Here is a 17,689-nt window from a genome sequence, read left to right on the forward strand (position 1 = left end):
TGGAGTGAGAAGGAAAGAGATGTATGAAATGCCTGAATGACAGGACTGGGTGACAATCATATATTAACAATGGCTTTTAGTTTTGGCGGGCCACCCCAAGATCTTAAGTGGCCCCCTCTGGCCACCACGATGAAAAATTTCTGGAGGTGCCACTGGCCGTTAAATGCTAAATCAGGACAAGCTACTTTAGCAAAATCCTAAAGAAGGAAACAGTAGAGAAAAAAGTGTAAGATGCCTGACGGGACTCGGTGACGTCTGTCTGCCAGCAACTGTAAAAAATACATTAGTAGCACGCCTATCACTGGCAGCGAAAGACAACAATATCGACTATAGGCATGCCATAGCCTGCAGCCAAGTGGCTATTGATAGAGAAGGAAACTGTGGAAAAAAGCAGAGGATGTCTGGATGGCGGGAAACTGTCACATTTAGGGCTCAGCTGTGTGCGGTAACGAGCCGTTAATGATGTGACTCAGCTGTGCCCGTTCCTTTGGCGTCAACTGCCTCGGACTCTGATTGGCTCCCGATCAGTACTTGTACCCACTCCTGTCTGTTCCCTTTTGTCAGTCCGTCAGCGAACCTTAGTGAACACTGACTCCTGCCTGTCCCTTCGACCCGTTTTTGATCCTGACCACGTCTACTCTCCTATTCTGGCTTCCGACTCGCTTCCTACCACGTTTTTGCCCTCCTGTCTTGGCTTCTGACCCATTTTTCCGTCACCGACTCCACCATCGCTCGCCACGGAAGATCTACTTCCGCATTTGGAGCGCAATCCGAGTATCAGAGCGACCTGCTTCCCGCATCCAGCAATCACTGGATCGCGGGCGTAACCCAATCTCTTTCTTCCATTAAAACTTGTGAGAAACGCAACGCAAGAGGGTCCTGTCCCCGTTCTGGTCTTTACAGTTAAGTGCTAGGACGGGCTACGCTCAATAATTTTTGCCATTCGGTCTTCTGTAGTCGTAAAATGGCGGCCAAACATGTCAGATTTTTCATGTTTTGTCATGAAATTACACTTTTCTAAACCTAAAATTATGTTTAGGAGATATAAGTTTTTGTTTATTTTAATGAATGGTGTTTTTTTTTTTAAATGAAATTTTTGTACCCCATAGAGGTCGCTATTTAATACACACTGAGGCTTTAAATAGATTGTTAATGATGGAACCATCTGTCACGGTTGCCATGGCGCCCAATTGGCCCAACCTGTGTGGCGCCAGCTGCGGCTCGATAATAGATTGGCTTGGTGTCTATTTTAAGCTCAGTGCTGTCACACTTCCCTTGTCAGCCCGTCAACGAACTTCAGCCCTGCGAGATGTGGGTTTCGACTTGGTCCTGTTTTCCTGTTGGTATTTCCAGTCCGGTATTGTTCCCGTTTATTTTTGTCCTGTTTATTATACTCTCCAGTTTTCTTACTGTCTTGTTTGTCCTGTTTATTTTCGATATCCTGTTTCATTATCTATCCTGTCTGCCTGTCCCGTATCGACCCCATCTGTCCGATATCAACTCTGGCAATTCGAATCAATCTTGTCGGTCTCTGGCTTCCTGTCTTTCCACGCCAGACCGCTGTCCAACATGCTTAACTTCCCATTTCTCATAAAATAAAAGGATGTGTGAGAACATCACGCGTTTGGGTCCTGATCCTGTTCTGGTTCTTGACATCATCTTATATTGAAGTGATGGCTCATGAACACCATCAACTATTAAAATAACAACAAAATATTGAATGGAAATGCAGTCCAATGAATTGAACCGTTCCTCTTTAATGTAGCCGACTTCTTAGCGAATAACGCAATTAAAATAATCAACTTCCGGCTCTAGTTAGCCTCCTGCTTCGTCTCGGAGTTCGCCATCAAGCTTTCGTCCGCTCAGCACTATTTCAAAGGATCAATACACTTGTCATGTAAGACAAATGTACTCGTATCGATCATCTCGGTGCAACGCGCCGACTAACTAACAGCTGTCCGCATGAAATATTCAGTTTGATTTTTCCCATTTGTTTAGCTTTGCTAGCACAACAAACATCAATGCTGTTTTGTCACCCGAAAGCATTGTGATTTAAGTACAAGTCCAGATTCTTTTTGAACAAGTCGTGTAAAAAAAAGAGCTCCCAAAATTGTTTTTCGGCGATGAAAAACAACTATTATTCACCCCATGAAATGGATTAGTCTTTACCTTAACCCAACCAAATCCACAAGTGACAGGAAGACAGGGGTATAAAAAGTGACAGGTAGCCAATCAGCGTCCGAGGCTGGTGGCGCCAAAGGAGCAGGCTCAGGTGCCTCACATCAGTAATCATGACATTAGCATTTCTTTTTTGTTTAAGTGTTAGGGTTGTTTGTTTGTTTTCTCAATGATTTTTTAAAACTCTTTGATTCATTCTTAATGTGAATCAAGACTTTGAAAATGAATGTCTACTTCTTTTACTATTTTTTCGAGTGCCACGCCCCATTTAATGACAAACACAACGGATTTTGAGCATTAATTATGATTGTTTTTTCTTAGCACTTTTTAAAATATGCAATTAAGTATAAAGAGTTAAAATACAGTATATCTATATTTATCTACATAAATAAGTTTAAAGGCAGGACTGAAGCCAATTTGAGACATTTCATATCCTGCAGCCTTTCACATTTACGCAAAAAAAGTGCTTATGGGGCACTATTGGATCTGCTTTGCTGGAAAAGCCAGAAGTCGGCATATGCCAGGGACATGCTCCCCCCCCATCCCTCGGTCGGAGCCCCCGTTCTCGCTGAGCCACTTCCTGTTTGCATTACCTCCATCAGGATGCTGACACACGCCTTTAATAATTCAAGGCAGCGCCGTCCTTTCCTTTCAGCACAGGCCAGTCCAGAGGCCCGGGCAGGTTTTGGTCCAGCCTGGCCCGGAGGCCTCCACCCAAATCCTGGCGTATTGCCGACAACCACTATGTTGTTTGTCGTTCATTTTTTTGCAAAGTGTTAAGTTACTTTAGCTTCATTATGCTAGTTTGTTATATCAGTAGCATTAGGCTATCAGTCTTACATCCTGATTAAAGTAAAAGAAGGATGGATGAGTAGAAAGATCAGCGATTTTCGATTTTAAAAGAAAAGTGCATTTCCTGTGCTTTTTTTGTGAATACTTAATCAGCATGACATGTTTTAACATCAAGAAAACAGCACCCTCTTCTGGGGAGCTAGGTTGGGATTGCGTTAGGTGTGTGGCATAACGATTACATTTCGGTTAATCGTGCAGACCTACCATGGACAGGTTCTGAAAATTCCTCCTCAGTGATGGGTCCTAGTGATTTTCTAGGAAATCTGATTTTCAACTCGTAGCCCTTTCGGGCCAATCAGTAACAAAAAAGCCTTTAGCTTTAAAAAGGTTGGTGACCAATGGGATAGCTGGATGAATGGTCTGTTAGATAGATAGATAGATAGATAGATAGATAGATAGATAGATAGATCAGTAACAAAAAAAGCCTTCAGCTTCAAAAAGGTTGGTGACCAATGGGATAGCTGGATGAACGGTCTGATAGAGAGATAGATAGATAGACCTTGGTTTCTTGATGGTTTGTTACCTTTAATTTTGTTTTGTTTTTAAAAAAATACTATCCTTATTGTGAAGACCCTTGCCTCAATTGCTGCTCTCCCTACTTAAAATGTAACATAGATAGATAGGTAGATTGACGCCCTCCGCTTAAACCAAACTCGTCCAATCCTCTGCCGGCGCTCGTTAGCGCCGACGTCGCTAATCGTTTCGACAACCCGTCGTGACACGATTAGGGGACGAGCACAAATTGCTCGTTAAAAAGAGATCTGAACCGAAACGCGGCTCGTTATTCTAATCAGAACGCAATCAAATCATTGGCTGGCATTTCATGCTGGAAAAGTTTTAAAATACTTGTTTTAAAACATGACATTCAAATGAGACAACATCTGCTGATAATTGTGCTGATGATTTTAGTCTAAAAAAATGTTGTGCTGGTACACATGACCCCCAGGATACAGCGACCCCGCCTTACACCGTTTTCTTTTCATGGTGTGGAATATGGTGTATGTTTCGAACCTGTTTACAAATTCACCCCCCATACACCAAACCAAACTTTGTGGTGTTCAAGTATATGTCGTATTTCAATCTCTAAGCATGTCTGCTATTGGTCGATATCATATAAGATACTGGTCTGTTCAAATCACAGCATCGTGAAAATGTCAATATGTCACGGTTGCCGTGGCGCCCAATTGGCCCCGCCCGTGTGAGCCAGCTGCGGCTCATTGACAGAATGGCTGCCCTTCTTTTTAAACTCAGTGCTCTCACTCATCTTTTGTCAGTCCGTCAACGAACCTCTGCACCCGCAAGACGTGGGTTTTGACTCTGTCCGGTTTCCTGCCAGTGTTTCCTGTCCGGTATTGTTCCCTGCTATTTTTGTCCTGTTTAATATCGATCTCCAGTTTCGTTCCAAGCTATTTTGTTCTGTTTGTCATCGACCTCCAGTGTCTGGTAGCGTTCCCGTCTAGTTTGTCCTGTTTAATTTCAATCTCCAGTGTATTTTTTCCATCTATCTCGTCCTGCTTCTTATCGGACTCCAGGCTCCAGTGCCTGATATCTATCCTGACTGTCCCGTCTTGTCCGAGATCGACCCCATCTGTCCGATATCTGCTCATGCAATTGGTATCGATCTCGTCGGCCTCTAGCTTCCTGTCATTCCATGGCAGACGTCTTCCGCCCAACGATCGCCGAATCACTGGCGTTTTGGGTTTAACGTGCATGACTGCCCCATTTCCCGTAAAATAAAGCTTATGGACTTGACCTCTTCCTGTTCCAGTTCTGGACACAATATGCTATTAGCTGAATTAAAATCCAAAATACCTTTCTCTGTCTTCATCTAGTTCATTAAGACTTTGCGAGTGAACAATTGTAGAGTAAATTGCCTTATTTTATATTTATTTAATTCGGAATTTTATTCGGTGGTTACTTAATCAGCCAGCAGGTCGAGCTTATAGTTTGCCACCAGAATGAATTTGACATAGCCTCATATTGTCTCTTGCATTTATCATGAGGGAGGAAATACTCAAAATACTTTTTAATTTTAGCGTTAAATTATCGATTTATCAGTTCAGTGTTATGAACAATGATCAGTCTTGAAAAAAATAGTAGAGACACACAAATAAATGCTGCACGTGTTTGATACTCACAAAGTACATTGATTTTCATGACAAAGGAGAATTGAATCACAAAATGAATAAAAAGACATTGTTGACATAATCTCTTACAGTCTCAGAAAACGGAAACGGGTGAAGAAATCCGGGAGCAAGAATGAAATCAGAACGGTGTTAAAACACTCCACTATTATAAATTATCCGGAATTATTTTTATAGCATGTCCGAAATGAAATATTTTTTGCCCTTGCACCAAAACAGTTTGTTGTGAAATATTCTCTTGGTTTACCTCTAGGGAACAAAAGGAGGCTCGGCCTTCTGAAGAAACAAAGCCCGGTCCGTGCTCTCCCGTTTTGTTATTTTCATGTTTTTTCTGGGCTACTGGGGGTTTGGCTAATTAGCATAGGTTTCTATCCCCTGCTATACAGAAATTTCACCCTGCGTTTCCCACCTCAGAACAAATTAATGTCATATCCCGGGGTCTACTGTTCTTCAAGTTGTAACTAATATATACTACACTAAAACATGTTTTTTTAATGCAATAAATTTCATTCCAGTTAATGGAAGAAAAAAGGGGTTTAAACCAAGCTTCGTTTTGGGTGTCGGTTCTGCCTTGGGAGCGCCTGGTCCAGTGAGGAAACCAAGGACAACAGGCTCAGTCGGTTTTGCAGCATCCCCGTCACTGTAAGTTTAAAAAAAACATTTTTAGAAAAACTCCCGACTCTTTTTTGGATATAACATAAAATAGTTTTAAATTTGATCTATTTTCCAATTATAATTTCACAGTTTTTGTCATGTATGTTTGTTTGTATGTATGTATGTTTTGTTTTTTTTCGTTTTTGTTGTAAACCATGGAAGAATGTTTGTTTTGTTTTATTTTGCCTAAGAGGTTTCATTAAAGACAACTTTTATGTGAATAATTCTTTCATCATTATATCATGTTAAAAATTAAAATTATACACAATAATTCAGGTAGCTTAATGGTCTTTCTCATTTCTTGATTCTTACTGCACTAACCTTTCCGCAAAGCCATTTTGTTGCCTGTCAACACGAAGTTCTCCTTTTGTTCCAATGAGCGACGTCCCTCTTTGAAAAAAAGAAATTATATCATATAATATGACAAAATATACAATAAAATACATGAAATATGAAATGGAGAAAATATCACATCATATCATACGACATGACATGACATGACATCATACGACATGACATCATACGACACGACATGACATGACATCATACGACACGACACGACATGACATCATACGACACGACACGACATGACATCATACGACACGACACGACATGACATACGACACGACACGACACGACATCATACGACACGACACGACATGACATCATACGAAGCGACACGACATCATACGACACGACACGACATCATACGACACAACACGACATGACATCATATGACACGACATGACGTCATACGACACGACACGACATCATACGACACGACACGACATCATACGACACGACACGACACGGCATGACACGACATGTCATGTCATGACATAATATATCTCATCTCATTAGCTGAACCGCTTATCCTTATTAGGGTCGCAGGGGGGCTGGAGCCCATCCTAGCCATCTCCGGGCAGTGGGCAGGGGACACCCTCAACTGGTTGCCAGCCAATCGCTGGGCACACAGGCACAGACAACTCACTCGCTCAGTCACACTTAGGGACAATTTGGACCGGCCAATTCACCTGAAATGCATGTCTTTGGAATGCAATATAATATAATATAATATAATATAAATATAAAAATTAACAAGATGTAATATAGGGAAAATAAAATTAAACAAAATGCACAGCAAGAGAGAGCTAAATGTTATTGCATTTCTTTTTGTGCACTATTGTTACGATGCATTATTCTTTCTCATTGCAAATAAAATAAAGACAAACATATAAATGGGCAGCACTGCGGAGCAGTGGTTAGCACGTGTGCGGCACAGTTCTGAGGTCATGGGTTCAAATCCAGCTAACGGACTTCCTGTGCGGAGTTTGTATGTTCTCCCCGTGCTTGCGTGGGTTTCCTCCGGGCACTCCGGTTTACTCCCACATTCCAAAAACATGCATTTCAGGTGAATTGGCCAGTCCAAATTGTCCCTAGGTGTGGATGAGCGAGTTGTCTGTCCCTGTGTGCCCTGCGATTGGCTGGCAACCAGTTCAGGGTGTCCCCTGCCCACTGCCCGAAGATAGCTGGGATGGGCTCCAGCACCCCCGCGACCCTACTGAGGATAAGCGGTGCAGATAATTGATGGATGGATGGATAAACAAATAAATTAATAAATACATAAAATAAAATATCTTGTATGATCAATCATTATTTGAGATTGTATGTTATGAAATAATTAAGAACTAAATTTGAAATATAACAAAATCAAATATAAAAATAATAAAATAAAAATATAAAGCGAATATAATATAATACAATATAATATCTCATCTCATTAGCTGCACCGCTTATCCTCAGTAGGGTCGCGGGGGTGCTGGAGCCTATCCCAGCAATCATCGGGCAATGGGCAGGGGACACCCTGAACTAGTTGCCAGCCAATCGCAGGGCACAATATAATATAATACAATATAATACAAAATTAATTCAATAAAAAGTAATAAATTATAAAGAAAAAGAACAGAGGAAAAAAAATTAAACAAGATAAAATAATAATAATATTATATGATATAAAATAATAAGAAATGATATAATTGTCATGATTGCTGAATCGGGGCACCTGCGAATGCCCCGTTGGCGCCAACAGCCCTAGTCCCTGATTGGCTCCCTGACCCTTTTTAAACCCCCGTCTTCCAAGAGGAAGCTGTCAGACCGTCTGCGAACCTATGCTTTCAGCTAGGCAAGCTCTGCACTAACCAACATTCTCCTGCCCTGTTTTCTCCTGCCTGATACCTGTTGCCGACCTGTTTTTGGACCCGTTTCTGCCTTGCTCTTCCGTCCCGGCCATCAACCTGTTTTGCCCTGTTTCCTGCCTGATACCTGTTGCCGACCTCTTTTCTGGACTCGTTACTGCCCTTGCTCCTCAGTCCCGGCCATCTACATGTTTTCCCGCTGCTCACGACTACCCTCGCTCAACACGGAAGTGCCACTTCCAAGTTCCTGCCACCAGCTACCCGTGTCCGACAATCATCGGATCGTGGAAGCATGCACTGCTCTCTTTCTATCAATAAAACTGAGTAAAACGAATGCAATTGGGTCCTGTCTCCGTTTCTGGCTTGTGACAATGATATAACATAGTATAAATAAAATAATGAATAACAGATCTAAAATAATACAATGAATTTAATGTAATCTGTATTTTTCTCTTTTTACCCTTTTTGTCTTTATGGATTTGTTGCCATTATGGAATGTTAATATTTATAAACATAGTGTCACCCCAAAAATGCTTTTTTACAGGGACTCGATTCATTTTAATTTTTAGGGGCCAAACAAGTTAGCATGACTGGACTCTCCTTAAAAAAGAGAGCAAAAAACAATTAAACTGGAGATACCTCTGACAGCGATACAATATAATTTTTTAAAAATGAGGAAAAAAAATTGCATTTTCATTTGAATTGACTTCTTACGTGTTCCTTTCAGATACAAAATGGCTTGAGGTGTCCAGTTGCGTCTCTGCAAAATGTAAATGTAAACAGTCTGCATTTATATAGCGCTTTTCAAGTCACTGAAGACTAAGAGCGTAAGAGCTTTACAATGCGCTTCACACTTACCCATTCACACACACACTCACACACCGATAGCAGCGTCAACATGCGAGGCAACTCCCTGCTTATCATGGTCTTAGGGATTCAGTGTCTTGCCCAAGGACTCTATAACACGGAGGGGCCGGGAATTGAACCTACAAGCTCTTGATCCCAAGACGAGTGCTTGACCTCCTGAGCTAAAACATTTATTTTTGGGACAAATCTCTCTGCATAAAGGTCTAAAAATGACAGCAATATGTAGCTTATATTTTCAGTTGCAGGAAGTTCTTGTTATGATTACCGATGTGAATCACCTGTGCCCGCTCCTTTGGCGCCAACTACCTCGGACTCTGATTGGCTCCGATCAGTACTTTTACCAACTCCTGTCTGTCCCCTTTTGTCAGTCCGTCTGCGAACCTCAGTTAACACTAGGCAAGCCTTTTTCGACCCTGACTCCCACCTATCCCGTTTTTGCTCCTGTCTGTTCCCCGGCTTCGACCTGTTTTTTGATCCTGACCACGTCTACTCTCCCGTCCCGGCTTTCGACCTCTTTTTGTCTACTCTCCTTTCCTGGCATACGGCTCGCTTTCGACCCCGACCACGTTTTTGCTCATCTGTCCCGGCTACTGACCCGTTTTTCCGTTCCCGACACCGCCATCGCTCGCCACGGAAGAGCTACTTCTGCGTTCCGAGCGACCTGCTTCCCGCATCCAGCAATTACCGGATCGTGGGCGGAACCCTTTCCCCTGCTTCTAATAAAACTTGTGAGAAACGCAACACAAGTGGGTCCTGTGTTCTGGTCCTGACAGTTCTTTCTAAAATGGGAAATACTACCTTAATTTTTTTTGCGTGACCCATCAAAAAACGTCCATAATTGATACGTAATCCTTGCACTCATACGCATTTCATAGTTCCCTGTTTAGGCTTAGCATGTACTTGTCCCATGGGGGCGATGACGCTTCATAGGACAATGCCATACAAACACGCTTCACGCACGCTGCCGTTAATCACGAAGCCAGAATGAAATACAATGGCAAAGCGAAGCCACCAAAGAGCAGTGTCGGGGTCTTTTTTAAGCAGACCTATTGAGAAACATGGCAACAGTTACAAGCATTTACAAGCACTTTACCCATGAATCGAGCATTTTTTAATCCTTGAAAACACATTCAAATTCCGGCATACTACAAACCTTGGTTTTACTTGAACAGAAATAAAATCAGAGAACCAATTTAGCTGGCAAAGTTTTTCTGCATACACTTTTTTTTAAGATCAAAGTGCTGTGAAAAAGTGTTCCCCTCGTTCCTAATGTCTGTGTTTCTTTGCATATTCATCGGCTGGGCTAGGACACAAGGGGACATTGGCAACCAAGAAGGTGGAAAGCCATAGCCTCGTCTGCCCAGCCATGGTTCTCCTTTTCTCTATCCCTCGGCTGAGGGATGCGACCAATGGGATAGAGAGACTCTTCTGATGAGGGGTTGGTGTTTTCTCCACGTGACTATCATGATAAATGCTAGAGACGATACGAGGCTATGTCGAATGAATTCGTCGGGAAACTGTGAGAACGACGTGCTGGCCGAATCAGTAACCACAGAATTCGATTCCGAACCAAATAAACAGAATTGAAAGCAATTTTCTTTGGTAGGTGGTAAATTTGCAAAAAAACAGAGAATCGAGGAAAGGAGCAAGTACTTTTTCACGGCACAGTATTTGCGCTTGGATTATTTTGATGGTTTTTTAGTTAGGTTAACTTTGCAAAACCCAACTCATTACCCACTAGTGAGTTTGGGCTGTGTCTTGGGTTAGCGATATGGGTCTGGATTTGCAAGAAAGCAACATTTTTTTACATTAAATAACAAAAAATTGTTCCTTAATTAAATCGTGAAAAGATATGCTATCACACCAAACTGTGAAAATATATACCTTGTGTCGTGATTACCGATGTGATGCACCTGTACCCGCTCCTTTGGCTCCAACTGCCTCAGAATCTGATTGGCTCCCTGTCACTATTTAAACTTACGTCTATCTGTCACCTGTTGTCAGTCCGTCTGCGAACGTCAGTGTACTCTAGGCAAGCTTTTTCGACCCTGACTCCCACCTGTTTTTGCTCCCGTCTGTTCCCCAGCTTCGACCTGTTTTTTTGATCCTGATAACGTCTACTCTCCTCTCCTGGCTCTCGGCCCGTTTCCGATCCCAACCACGTTATTTGCTCTCCTGTCCCGGCTACCGACCCGTTTTTTTTCGTTCCTGACACAGCCATCGCTCGCCAAGAAAGTCCCACTTCCGCGTTCACAGCGACCTGCTTCCCGCGCCCAGCGATTACCGGATCGTGGGTGCAACCCTTTCCTTTCTTCCCAATAAAACTGACACCGTGTGACTCATTTTGTTTATTTTTATTGTTGTAGTTAAATGTTATTGCATTTATTTTTGTGCACTATTGTTACGATGCATTATTCTTTATCATTGCATTATCATTATAACTTAAGCCAGTCTTCTAAAAGTGCCACGTTGTAATAATTTTTTCGTCTATTTATTCCTAGAGTATTTCATCTTTTTCATTTCCAAAGTCTCTATACCATGTTTTACCCTGGAGTGCCATGTCTAATTGCATACAATATTTCACAGCGTTGCTATCAATGACAAGAAAGACAGTTCAATTGAACGTCATCAAAATGTAGTTGTACAGCACTTTGAGAGCCAAAAGAGCGCCCCGTCGTCCGCTTTTGTTTTTCTTACCTGCATCGAGCTGCAGCACTCAGACACCAATGTCGCCATCAGAAAATACACCAGCATAGACATCTGTATGAAGATAGATAGATAGAAAGATACTTTATTCATCCTTGTAAAGAAATTCACATTCCCAGCGGTATCCTTGTGTTAAAAAATAAAATAAGAGCTATAGAATACAAAAATACCCAATATAACATATTGAGTATTTAAATAGTGCTACGGAAAATACACACTGTAAAAAAATAGGGTAACATGCAAATGTGGGGGAGGGGTTTAATGTGGGCTTTTACTCCCATGGGTGGAGTTAAAGAGCCTCATGGCATGAGGGAGAAATAATCTAAAAATCCAAAAGAAAAAAAACATTTACTGTACATATATCATTATGATCAATTAAATTACACATGGGTATATTTTCCCTTTTCTGGTTGTTTTGATCTTAAATGTAGGGGAGGAATGTTCAGCAGCTCAAGATATATATTTTTTAATCATAAAATTAAATCCTGGACACTTTACATGATATTCTTGTTTGTTTTTTAAATGTTCTTTTTATCTAGTTCTGAATTTAGTGGTTGTTTGGGGGGGCTGAGACCTTGAAAAATTATTTCCTTTTTTAATTATAAAAGCACTCACCAGGGTCAAAGTATTTTGTGCTATATTTTGTGTCGTTAATTATTTATTCTATTCTTTTTATGAAGCTACTTATTTATAATTTTATTTATAGTTACTTTGTATATTTGTTAAAATGTTTGATAGTTGTTTTATGGGCATGTTTTAAATGTATTTATGTTTTTACATGATTTATTAATTATTCATTTTTAATTATTAATTGTTATTTTATACACTTATTGTCAGGACCAGAACGGAGACAGGATCCACTTGTGTTACGTTTCTCTCAGTTTTATTAGAAGAAAGGAAAGGGTTGCCCCCACGATACGGTGATTGCTGGACGCGGGAAGCAGATCACTCTGAACACGGAAGTGGGATTTCCGTGGCGAGCGATGGCGGTGTCGGAAACAAAAAAAAACAGGTCAGTAGCCGGAACAGGAAAGCAAAAACGTGGTCGGGATCGGAAGCGAGTTATAAGCCAGGAAAGGAGAGTAGACGTGGTCGCGGACAAAAAAAGGTCGAAAGCCGGGATGGGGGAGTAGACGTGGACAGGATCAAAAACGGGTCAAAGCCGGGGGACAGACAGGAGCAAAAAACAGGTTGGAGTCAGGGTCAAAAAAAGGCTTGCCTAGTGTAAACTGAGATTTGCAGACGGACTGACAACAGGTGACAGAAAGGAGTAGCTTTAAATAGGGACAGAGAGCCAATCAGAGTCCGAGGCAGATGGCGCCAAAGGAGCGGGCACAGGTGAAGCATATCGGTAATCATGGCACTTATAGCATGTATTCTAAATTAATTTAATCATCAAGCTACTTATTTATGTATTATTTGACTGCTATTTATATATTTACATATGGTAAATATTAATAATGTGTGTTATGTATGTTTCATACATTTATTTTCTTATTTAGCTATTAATTAACAATGTTTTATTGTTCTTAATTGGTTTATGCATTTATTTAACAATGTATCTATTATTTAATTATGTTTTATACAATATAGTTTATTGTTTAAAATATTAATTTAAATATTTGCTGAATGTCTTATGAACGGATTAAATATACATTTTTATACTTATTTAGTAAATATTCAATCATTTGTGTTATTTATTTTACATATTAATTTAGATATTTTCTCATTCTGTTATGAGTGAATTATAAATTGTTTTACCGATTTAACTACTTCTACATATTTTATATTATCAAAAAATATTTTTATTGGTTATTATAATATACATTTTTTTACTTATCAAGATACTTATAAAAAAGGTGAATTCCCTTTTTTTCATATAATAATAATGCACAAAAAAAATAAAAAAAAATAAAAATAATTCCTCAACATATCCTCCTTATGCAGCCATAGGACTCCAAATATTGACTTTATGATAGTTGTTGTCATGATGTATTAGGAATATGCATTCCAAGTACTTCCTGACTGTTGTCAAACAATTTCTTGGAACAAAAAGATCTAAAAACAAAAAAAAAATGACCAGGCTACATAAACCAGAGATAGATAATATATAACAATATTAATAACAATAGAAATAATACTGATAACCTTACCAGTCTGCAAGGTTCTCCTCCTTGATGCTGTTGAGAAAATAAAATGCAGCCAACTTGAGCCAAGTGGGAATTTTTTCTTTTTTTCTTTCCGTCTCCGACGTCACACGGGCGCGGACAAGCTCGGACAGGACGCAAAATAAAAAAGTGACGCTCTTCGTCAATATCACGCCCGACTTGTGAGGTCCGTGGACAGGTCACGGCTTCTGCAAATCACACCTCTCTTCGAATGGCCTCAGAATAAAACCACACAAAATATCATGGCAAAAAAAGTCCTGTCCTCTGAAATCGACAAGAAGAACAAAAAAACATTTATGGCGATGACGTCCGCGATGTTTGTGACTTGTCGGTTAGAGAGAGGAAGTGTAAATATTTTTCTCCGTCTCTTTGATTATAGGGCACTTTACTTCCTGAGAGTCACTCACCAAAAACACTTGATTGATTTCCACAGAATGTATCTCCGTGGGGGTGAGATTGTTTGGACCGGAGTCCGGATCGGAGTGCTTCGGATGCAATTGAACACCCTGCTGAACAGGCGTCATTCGTGTCCTGGCCAAACTTTCAGAGGCCTTAACTACTGTATTATGAGTCTCTGTGTGCTCTCATCCTAGGCCAGACTTTGGCACTCCAGTCCTCAAGGGTCGCATGTCCTGAACTTGGAATCACCTGGATTGGAGCGAAGAACCTGATGGGAGTGCTGCGGATGCAATTGAACCCCCTGCTGAACAAACGTCATTCATGCCTTGGCCTAATTTTCAGAGGCCTTATCTACTGTATCACGAGTCTCTGTGTGCTGTCATCCTAGGCCAGGCTTGGGCACTCCGGTCCTCGACGGCCGCATGTCCTGCTTGATTTTTGAGAATTCTCTTCTTCAACTCAGGTGATACAAATCACCAGCTTGTTAGCAAGCTGGTAGGAACTTGGAATTGCCTGGATTGGAGCGGAGAAACCTGTAAAATCAGGCAGGATATGCAGCTCTCGAGAAACAGAGTGCCCAGCTCGGTCATAGGCAGATATATATTGGTTTATATCGAGTGATCGTTCCGTGTAAAAATTCGTCATGTTTCATAGTTGACGGATCCTTTAAACCTGTGGTTCTAAAATATTGGGGTGGGCCCCCATGGGACGCGGGTGCGTCTGACCTTAGGAAACTTTTTTTTTCAACTTTCTAAAGAATCAAGCGCAATTGCACCTCCACGACACAAGGAAGCTGTGGCACTCTCCTTGGTAGTGTTTTATTGACATTTAACTTCTGTGCCATGCATATTGCACAGAAGTATAAGCATTGCGTATGAGGTGTCGATACGAATGGAGCAGACCCTCCACTGACCCCGTGTAAAAATATTTAACACGAATGCAGAGACAGAAGAAGAGAGACGGGGTAAAGATACAAAGGTTTTATCACGGAAGCTAATACGGGGAGGTTTGATTAGGCGTACGAAGCACTTCACTGCGATAACGGAGGAAGACGGGCAAAGACTTGCAAAGTGCCTTCTACGTTAAAAATGTTGGCAGCGGACAGCACAACGCCAAATACTCAAGATGTTACTACAAGACATTGCAACCCAAACACGCTGATGAGACGCTTGATGTTTTCTTCGGCCAAAACGTGCTGAAGGGCTGAGATTTGGCATGGACAGAGGTGACGCGTTACCACCAATATCGAGCAATCGATGTTGTCACGACCAAAACGGAATCAGGACCCAAATGCATAGCGCTAACCACAAGTTTATTGATAGAAAGAGGAATGGCAGCGCCCGCGATCGGGTGCTCGATGGACGCGGGAAGCAAGCCACTCATGCAATCGGATCGTGATCCGAATACGGAAGTGGATCTTCTGTAGCGGGAGATGGCGATGTCAAGGAAGGAAAAACAGGTCGATAGCCGGGACGGGAGAGCAAACGTGGTCGGGATCAAAAACAGGTCGGAGCCGGAGACAAACGGGGAGATCAGGAACGTACGGTTGGAAAAACGGGTGCAAAAACAGGACTGGCAGGAGTCAAGTCAAAATGCTTGCCTTGTAACAACAGAGGTTCGCTGACGGACTGGCAACTGGAGAGTGACAGGACTGGGCTTAAAAAAGGATAGGAAACCAATCAGGTAGCCCGCGGCGCCTGGCGCCAAACGAGCGGGCACAGGTGATGCTAATCAGTAATCATGACAGGGGTGGGAGGGATTTATTTTCTGAGGGGTGACGGCGTGACATTAAATAATTGAGAAGCACGGGTTTAAAAAAGGTGATCATGCCCTTTAAAAATATATAACAGTTTAATGTTCACAGATCCCTTGACCGCCATGTCGTAGCGGCACCACTGTGGACCCAACTCCGGACAGCTTTCTCCACTGCTGACAGTTCCTGGCTTGTCAAAGATGGCACCAGCTTATTCCTTGTTGTGGGCCAAGTTCTTTTTCTTTTGGACAGTGCCCTGGAGAATAATCTTGCCCAGTCCTGATGATCTTGTGACGTGACCATACCACTGCAATTTTGCTGTTTACTGTTGTTACCTGTATCATGGCATCTCCATGGTCTGGATTTTCCTTTCAAACTTTGCTGTGCGAGTGCATGTCTCAAAAGTTTGGAGGAAGATGAAAGAAACCAGAAATTGCAGGAGTCTGATCTTTGATTTCACTGCTATGTTTTTGTCTCTCCAGATGGGTCTAAGTCTGGCAAGTGTGGCTATGGTTTAAGCTAACCTGGCCATGATTTCTCCTTTTTTTACCCTTTTTCTGGTGTGACAGCTCTTAGATATTTAAATTTTGTGACAGGTTCAAACTCTTACTGGTATATGGTGATATTTGTGGTAATACCTTGAGGGTTGCTGGTCATTTTTTTTTCCTGTGCTGATACTGGTTTGATGCCAGTCTGGTAATATTATCAGCAAAATGAATGGTAGTAACGTATTTTTTATTGCTGACTGTACCTTCATGCTAGTCCAGGGCTTCAGTCATGATCCTCTCCAGGAAGATGTTGAAAAAAAAGAATAGTAAATGCAGCCTTGGCACACACAAACTTTGGTTTGAAAATACATGTACACTCCAATGGTACCATTGTTCTGTATTGCCCTGTTGGCATTGGCAAACAGTTTTCAATGGTCTGAACTAGTTTACATGATGTGCTTTCGCATGGTAAACCATGAAGTGGCCATACTCTGTCAAAATCCTTCTTGAAATCCATGAAAATGTGATATAGGATCATCTGTTTTTGTTAAAACTTCTCACATAGGATGCGCTGATTAAAAATCTGTTCCGTGGTGCTCCTTCCCTCTCTGAAACCTGCCTGTTCTTCGGCTAGGGTGTTTTCAGCCTGTGGTTTCAGTCTGTTGATTAGGACCTTTGGCACAACTTTACTTGCTTGGCTGATGAGGTTTCTTCTCTTTGGTAGCATAACTACTCGTGATTTGGTCCATGTAGATGGCCACTGTCCGGTTTGCCAGATCTTTTTGCAAGATGTCTATAGTTAGTTAACCAGCATTTCTTGTGAGTTTTGTCGGGATGTTGGTGAATCCTGGAGACTTTCCTTTCTTCGACAAGTTAGTTACCGCCTTTACTTAAAATCGTTATAATTACACCATTTTCGTTCAGCAGGCCAAATTGATAAGCTTATGGGCAATATGTGGCCCGCGGGCTGTAGTTTGTCAACACTCAGTACATCACTTTGAAAGTGAAAATTAAAAAATATTTGAAAAGTGTTGAAAAAAAATAATGTTTACGAAGAGTACCAATACATTTCAGAACCAAATCTTAACAAAAGAATAATATAGAGAAAATATTTCAAGGATTAAGAAGAATAACTTTTCAAGTGAATTCAAGGCAGCCACTCCAGCAGCTCCCGTGTTATTTTCGATTGTTCTCGATTGTTCTCAGCTCAGGGATGCTGCTGGAAATGTGAATTTCCCTTCGGGGATGAACAAAGTATCTATCTATCTATCTATCTATCTATCTA

The 17,689-nt window shown here is 41.4% G+C and overlaps 1 long non-coding RNA gene across 1 annotated transcript; it reads right to left on the reverse strand.

Moving 5' to 3' along the window:
- Positions 1-5,285: 5,285 nt before the first annotated feature.
- LOC148363255 (uncharacterized) lies at positions 5,286-13,955 on the reverse strand. The gene is made up of 5 exons (XR_015850978.1): positions 13,750-13,955; positions 11,588-11,650; positions 8,738-8,783; positions 6,150-6,218; positions 5,286-5,814 (listed from the first exon to the last, which is right to left on the reverse strand). It is a non-coding gene; the product is annotated as an uncharacterized LOC148363255 (long non-coding RNA).
- Positions 13,956-17,689: the final 3,734 nt, after the last annotated feature.

This window comes from Urocampus carinirostris, chromosome 7 (assembly GCF_059441175.1).
Source record: "Urocampus carinirostris isolate Australia breed hairy pipefish chromosome 7, RoL_Ucar_1.0, whole genome shotgun sequence".
Classification (NCBI taxonomy): domain Eukaryota; kingdom Metazoa; phylum Chordata; class Actinopteri; order Syngnathiformes; family Syngnathidae; genus Urocampus; species Urocampus carinirostris.